The following is a 7,865-nucleotide window of genomic DNA, read 5'->3' as shown; positions in this document are numbered from 1 at the left end:
GCAAGAGCGGGTCCCCCAGCGCAAGGGCCTTCAGCGACCACTTGCGCCACGTTCACAACATCCCTACTCCCCAGGCCGCACAGCGCTCTAGACTCGCAGAAGAAGCCCTCTCCTTCCACCGTACCTCTATTTCCGATTCTCCGCTCCTTTCCGACTACCTGCAGGCTCCCCAATTCCTCCCCGATCCGGCAATCACTCTTCCGATCAAGAGCCTCCCCCGCTTCAAGGATTCACTTGCAAATTAGTCTACTTCTGTCCTCTTTGCAAGCTCTCCAAGGGCACCCCGAAACGGCTTCGACAACATATGAACTCCGTCCACCCGCCTGATGCACCCGGAAACCCCTCGCCGACCGAGGTTGATCAAATCATTGGCCGCGGTGCTGTTCGCGCCCAGTCTCTGTTTAGTGGTGCCAAGACCAAATACTTTCCCGTTACGGCCGAAGAGCCAATCGGGGAAATGGTCACCGTCTCCCAAGTCCCCGTCGGCATTCCTGACTCAGAAGAAGAAGATCCCATCCAATCCGCCCCGGTGTCGTCACCCCTCCGCATGGACACAACAACCGACTCAACTCTAGACCTCATCACTCCAGACCCCAACTCCCCGTCTTATGAGCTCCACAAATGTGCCGCCGACGTACTGGCCCGTCTAACGTGTTCCAGTTCGGACCTGGCCCCGGGTCGACGATCTCATACCGAATTGGAGGAAAATGACGCAGACTCCGGCATCGCCCTCCGCAACACATTCCTGTCGATCACCGACTTTGATGAAGCCCTCGACGCTCTGCCTTTACGCCGTGAGAAGGCAGCTCAACTCACGGGTGCCGTCACGACGGAGGACGTTCAAGCAACTTTATCCACGGTTGCAACCTGCGTCCATCTATACTTTCAAAGTATCGCCAAGGTCGTCAGGGACGTCACGCATGGATTTCGTCAAGCGATAAACCTCCACGGCACTACGCCCTTCCGACGGGTTCAATCCGTCGCAGAACGAAGATATGCTAGTCATGTTGCCCGCCTCCTCTTCTTCACTCATCAGACACGGGACGCCGACTTTTCCCGTAATGAACAGACTTCCGTCGTGATCGACGCCTTCTTTCATGAGCTCAATCGCACATCTCTCCACGAGACCCCAGGTGAAACTCTCTCCCACGCCTTACACAGTCGCCTTCACGATGCCATGAAAAGCTTGCTCCTCGTCCGGCTCAGGCATGTCGACCTCCTCACCAACTTGGCCGTTCGTAATTTTGTTGTCGCCGCTACCGTCGTTGCAAGTTCCGCCCCACTCTTCGCCGAGACTTCCCCGACCCTCAGACTCGCCGAAGCCGGTGACATGAGTCACATTCTTGCCGCCCTCCAATACGCTGTTTCCGTGACAGCGATTCAAGAACTACGCCGAGTAGCAGAAACGCCCCTTCCGGCCGCCCATCTCAACGAGAACCACCAAGATCCAGCTGCTGCCATCATCGCAACCGTCGATCAAGATGCCAACACTGCCGCTACATTCATACGAAAAACTTTGGATGTCATCATGCGAATCATAAAACATGAGGAAGGTCCAATCTCTTTCGCCGTCTGTGCCATTCACAAGCAACACCCTTGTGGAATCATCAAATCTCACCACCTCTCCATGCCTCTTTTGGGGACGATCATCACAAACCAACACAAGACTTTCGACAAGTTCTTCTACGAACACTGTCTTCTGGGGGCCGAGCTTCCTCCTGATTTCCAACGACTCGTTTTATCTCTGCGTGACGACCCCACGAACCGCGCTCCTGGCTTTTCCTTTCTCTCCTCCCTCACTCACCACGCTTCCTGGGTGCAGGCCAACGTTGCCCATCTCCTACATGCTCTAATGAATCCATCGTCCGATTACCTCCATCGCACACCTTGCGTCCACCCCACATGTTCCTTTCCGCGCAGGGTTCCTACACAAGATGAGGCATCCGGTCTTGGCCCATCCCCTACCTCTACTGCTTCCTCTGGCCAAGACCGAGAAATTCAAGTCGCTGGTGTTCGAATGACGAAAACAGGAGTCTTGCAGTTTCTCGCTCATTGCCAAATCATCCAAGACTCCCTACTTGCTATGATGCATTTTCGTCCGGATCTCCCGGTCGAGCAACCGAGATATGCACTTATAGGCTACAAAATGGGGAGAACAACATCCGGAACATCTTCATCGGCCACCACTCCGAAATTTTGTTCAACCCTGGCTACTGCAAGTCAAGGGCCGCGCTCGGTTACAACCGCGCGGTGTACCGATTTCCCGACAAGCAAACTTCGTTCCGAATGATCTCATACTTGTCGGTCATTCGCCCCTTGGAATGCGAAATGGTCAGAGCTCTCCATGGTGATGAAGCCATGAGAACCCATTGGACATTCTTATTCGCCAACAACGGCCAACGTTTCTCACCGGCACGTGTCACAAAGGTCATCAGGACTGCCCTGCAATCCAGGAGCATTCACATCTCCTTCAAGGATTACAGGCAGTTCACCAGTGAAATGGTTCCGCTTATATGTCAGAATAAGCTCCACAGCAGCATGAATGACATATTGGCAGAACACACCACAGCCGGACACCAACAAGCTGCGCATACCTCCTCTATCGCCCACAAACACTACGGACGAACTACCTCGCTAATGCCCGACTGTCCCGCCGCCACGCTAACAAAGCACCGCCAATTCTTCCATGAATGGCACCGCCATCTGAAGCTGCCGTCATTTTATAGTGACCGCGCTTCTTCACAACCGCTCCCCCTCCAACATTCACAGCAACTCCAGTCTCGAGTGACCTCGCTATCCCAACATGAGCCGCAGCCTGTCTTCCAGGTTCATCAACCGAAACCCCTCCTTCATGCTCTCAACGGAAGCACAGCAAACGAACTGCAACAACTGCAGCCAAACCCCTCTGCTCTCAAATTCCCCAACACTTTCGCTGTAGGGTCCCACTCCAATCACAGTATTCGCCTCGATAACCCCCCGAACCATATCCTCCCTCCCCTCGTCAGGCCTCTACTGTCCGCTCTCAAAAAGGCCACACGTTCTAAATCTGCGGAATTCATGTCTCAAACGCAGTTTGCTGTCACAGCCACTGTGTCCGCGTCGCAGAACAACACCCTCGTACTGATGCCCACCGCATCAGGCAAGTCTATGGCAGTCCTTCTACCAGCTTTCATGGAAAAGAATATCAAGTCCACTATCGTAGTCGTTCCCCTCAAGGCCCTTGTATCGGAGTACATGAGGCGCGCGACAAACTTCGCCCTACTCGCATCACATTGCGCGAATGGACAAGGATCACTGGAATTTGCCGACCTCTACATCTTCACGGCCGAACAGTTGTCGCGGCCGTCTTTCAAAGAGCTGGTTGTTCGACTTATGGATACTAACAGGCTCGCTCGAGTAGTCATTGACGAGGCTCATCTCACAGCCATGTGGCATCATTTCCGCCCTGAATTGAAGTTTTTGCGTCGATCCCTTTCTATCATCCCAAAGTCAGTCCCTCGTGTACTCCTCAGTGCTACCGTCCCACCCTGCGAGAGAAGAATCATTCTAGAGCGCCACGGCATTAACACAGCCTTCCTTTTCTCAATGCCTTCTCAAAGAAGGATTCTCCAGTTTTTTGTTCATACCTTCAGTGACGACTCTGACCCGGGCCTAAACACTCGCACTCCTGAAGGCTCCTTTGCCACCGCAAAAGAAGTCATGAAGATGAATGCAGTAAGCTTTCTGCATCAGCACTTCCTCGATTGCACCAACGCCCCAAAGCCGTTGCCCAAAATATATAGAATCATCGCTTTCGCCCTGACCCGCCAAGAAACAACTTCTCTCCACAAAAGCCCTGACGGCCGCATATGCACAAGGAAGTGTTGCCCACTCCAATCAACGCATCGCAATCGAGCCGCTCATATATCATGCCGGCCTCACTAAAGAAGCTCGCGAAAAGGCCCACAACGACTGGACAGCAAACGAAGAGCTCTACGACATCATAACAACCAAGGACCTCGTACCTTCAACTCTGTTCCGTATTATGGTTTGTACTTCCGCCTTCGGTACCGGAATAGATGTTCCAGATGTTCGAGCAACCGTTCATCTTGGCGCCGCAAGAAGCCTCGTCGACTTTGCACAGGAGAGTGGCCGGTCTGGACGCGACGGACACCACGCATTCGTCTTCGTCCTAAACTCAACCCAGTACAATAAGAGCTTCGAAACCTCCCTTCTCAAAAAGGGCAACATTGACGAAAATGATCTCGCAGTAACGAACCGAAACGAGATGATGAATTGGGTCCTCAACATCACGGATTGCCGCAAAGATGCACTTTACACAGCCATGGATGGCCAAGTCTCTGGTGTCTGTCGCTTCGACAAGCACGCAGTCTGGTGCGATGTTTGCAGATCTATGTTCCCCTCCTAGCCAACTAATGCACCGCACACCCCTCAGAGTTCACAATTTCACACACCGGATACCTCTAGACCTTGGGATGCAAATTCGCAATCCCAGTCTCAGCAACATTCGCTTCCCACCACACCATCGCAATCGCAGTTGCCACCTCCACATCAAGATCAAAATCAAAACCATCTCGAGCCTCAACGGCAAAACCAAATCGGAGCCACCACATCCACGCAGCACAACTTCGATGAAATGCTTCTCTTGCTTGAGCAATCCGCTCCAACCAACCCCCCTCCAGCCCCTCCAGTTCGAAGAGTCCTTAGCTTCTCCCCACAACAATCAAGTGAACGCTTGCTGCCTTCAGCATCACCTTCAATGCAGCAAGCACCATTTCCAGTCCGTCCACGGTCACTTCCGACGGCGTCACCATCTTTGAAGCAAGTCCTTTCGGGCAAACGGCCCGCATCACTTCCACCATCGGGAAGAAATTCATTCAAGAGCTTACAAACTTCTCCCAGTATGGCGCGCCACACCCAACCTAATGTTCTCACAAACCCTTTCCCTTCCCCGTCACCTCCCCTATCGTTGCCATTTAGTCACTTCCAGGCAATTGACACCGAATCCACGGTTCGTTTAGTAACTCAATTCCTCTTCCTAACCAAGACGACGTGTCTCTTATGCCACGCTTCTCCCCGCCGTTCCGGTACGGAACATCCTCAGAATGACTGTCCATTCATGGAAAGAAGGTGCTATGCCTGTTTCTCTACGACCCATTTCGTCCCGTCTTGCCCCGTCCCAAGAAAAGTCCCTCTCAAGTGCTATGATTGCCGCCTCTCGCACTGCCTTGGCCAACCACTTCACCCCACATTCGGCCAATACGGTCGTTGCGATCTACGTCCTATGATATCACTCGCCTGGAACCTTTGGCGAATGAAGTCTTTCCAGCAACAGATCGCTGAAAACCTGTTCCCTTCCGAAATCCTTTGCCGCTTCAACTCCGTTCTCCGTGACCGCCCGGCCCGGGTCACTGAGAAGGACTTAGCCGTCATCTTCTCGGATGCATCCATAGAGTCCGCTGACGAGAATAACGACGATATGCCTTTGACAATATGGCTCCCACTGGCTTGGGCCATACATCAAGGTCTTCTCCAACTGGACTGCCAGTAGTTTTCGATATCCACATACTGCAGTATTAGGACCACATTTTCAATAAACTCTCAACGATAGAAAGCTTCAATCTTCTCGAAAACGGAACCATTCACATGTCACAGCGATCCTCACATTTCCATGTGCCCGTGCGATCACTACCCGCCGTTTTTGTTGAATCATTCATTTATACATCTTCTACGTCGCGCCATATCCAACTGCTATGCTCACCAATTGTGCCGTTTTGCTGTTTCTCCACTACACAAACAACCCCACAAAATTTACACTTGTGCTTTCGTAACGGCCATCTACTACAGAAGTAGCTGAAACAGAAAAAAAACATGCCAACGCACCGTTCAGGCCCCTTGCAGGACGCGTCTTGCGAGTAGCCCTCTCCAAAGTATCATTCTCCCAGCCTTCCAAAACGCATCGTTCTCGCGCCCCTGCAGAACGCATCATGGGCGCACCCCTCTCGAACGTATCATTCTCGCACCCCTTCAGAACGCATCGTGGGCGCACCCATCCCGAACGTATCATTCTCGCACCCTTCCAAAATGCATTGTTCTCGCGCCTCTCCAGACCGCATCATGGGCGCACCCCTCCCGAACGCATCAATCTCGCACCCCCTTAGAACGCGTCGTGGGCGCACCCCTCTCGAACGTATCATTCTGGCATCCCTCTAAAACGAATGATGAGCGCACCCCTATAGAACACATCACGAGCGCACCCCTCTCCAACGTAGCATTCTGGCACCCCTTCCAACGCATCATTCTCGCACCCCCTCAGCTCGCATCATAGACGCACCTCTCCAGAACGCATCGTGCGCGCATCCCTCCCCAACGCATCGCTGACACACCCGTCCAAAATGCGTCGTTGAGGCAACGATCATCGAAACCTGCATACAGCGCTTTTCAATTTCGCGCAGTAAATAACTTAGAAAGCTTTGATGTTCAGGACATAAATTACGTCGCCTTATTGTGTAATTCGTACATGCGCATTGGGACACTATTAGTGCAGTATAAGGCCCTGCCACTAAATCTGCCTGCTGTAATTGCCCCCCCAGCACGATACGTTTTGAGCATCTGACAATCTTCGCAGACGAGGGACATGGTACGTGACAAAATATGAAGTTAATAATATTGGTCATGCGCCTCTAATCGCACACGGCTAAAACTAGATTTTGCGCACTGACATTTTATTGGCTGTGCGCCGCTGTCGGTAAACTTTTAGTCAGAAATTGCCAACAGCAATGTTGCAAACACAGCGCGTATGGTGGTGCCGCCGTGTAAATCGGCCTAAAACGTATCGTCCCACCAGAAAACTGTCGCCGTTAAAACCGCCCGGCACGATACGTTTTGGGCCATATACCGTAGGCAGTACCAAAATCGCACATACGTCGAATCAGGACTGGACGATACGTTTTTTGTCATTACGTATCGATCTTGACATGTGCCCAAAACGTATCGTCCCGCGGGAACTGACGCTAGAACTAAACATAGGGATAGTCGTAAGAGGGCGGGCGCGTTGGAGGAGGGGCAACAGGAGTACGGAAGGGGAGCGGTGTGGTTCCAGAGAGCGCGCGGATGAAATTGTCTCATACAGTATGTGGTCATTCAGGGCGGGGGAAGGAGTGGAACGGACAGAGTAAGTGAGATCAGTAGTGAACCAATAGACGCGCGTTACGAGGAGCGCCAGCCAGTAGATGCGCGTCGGGATTCAGGGGCCTGAATAGGGGAACCGCGAATGATATCGTGACAGCGACCAACGGGATCAATGACGCGACATGACAGCGAGGATGACGTCCATCCGGCCAACGGCTGCCGTCGGATGCATGTCGGCAATTTTCGACGTCCATCCGGTATGATAAAATAATCAAATTTGGCCCTGTGCGCATTGAAATTTTTCCAGATTTTTGTTTCTAGCCAATGCGCACTCCGTCAGACCGAAGTAAATTTGCGCTTAATTTCAGCGCACCTGAACGCGCGTCTGTTCGGACATGGGAATAGGGCCCCATCATATCCTGTTCTGCAGTAGAATTGTCAGGCAGCGACTGAAACTCACGGGAACGACCGGCGAAAGCAGACCACAACTCCCTCACTGACATGGCAATCCGAGAGTGCAGCGGGGCACGACGCAGATTAGATGCACTTACATAGTTAACCGCAATCTCATTGATGCGATGTCGAAAAATGGCCAGCAACAACCAAACATCGGCGCCAAGGCGGGCGTTATCGTCAAGCGCTTCCCGGAGAAGAGAAGCGATGAGAAGGAAACAGCTCGCTGCCGTGTCGTCAATCTTCTCCCCTTCCTTGACGCCACCTCGTGATGTGTCGGG

This window comes from Chondrus crispus, genomic scaffold, assembly GCF_000350225.1.
Source record: "Chondrus crispus Stackhouse genomic scaffold, scaffold_72, whole genome shotgun sequence".
In the NCBI taxonomy this organism is placed as follows: Eukaryota; Rhodophyta; class Florideophyceae; order Gigartinales; family Gigartinaceae; genus Chondrus; species Chondrus crispus.
The sequence above is the reverse complement of the archived record's forward strand: the minus strand, read 5'-3'. Positions refer to the sequence as shown.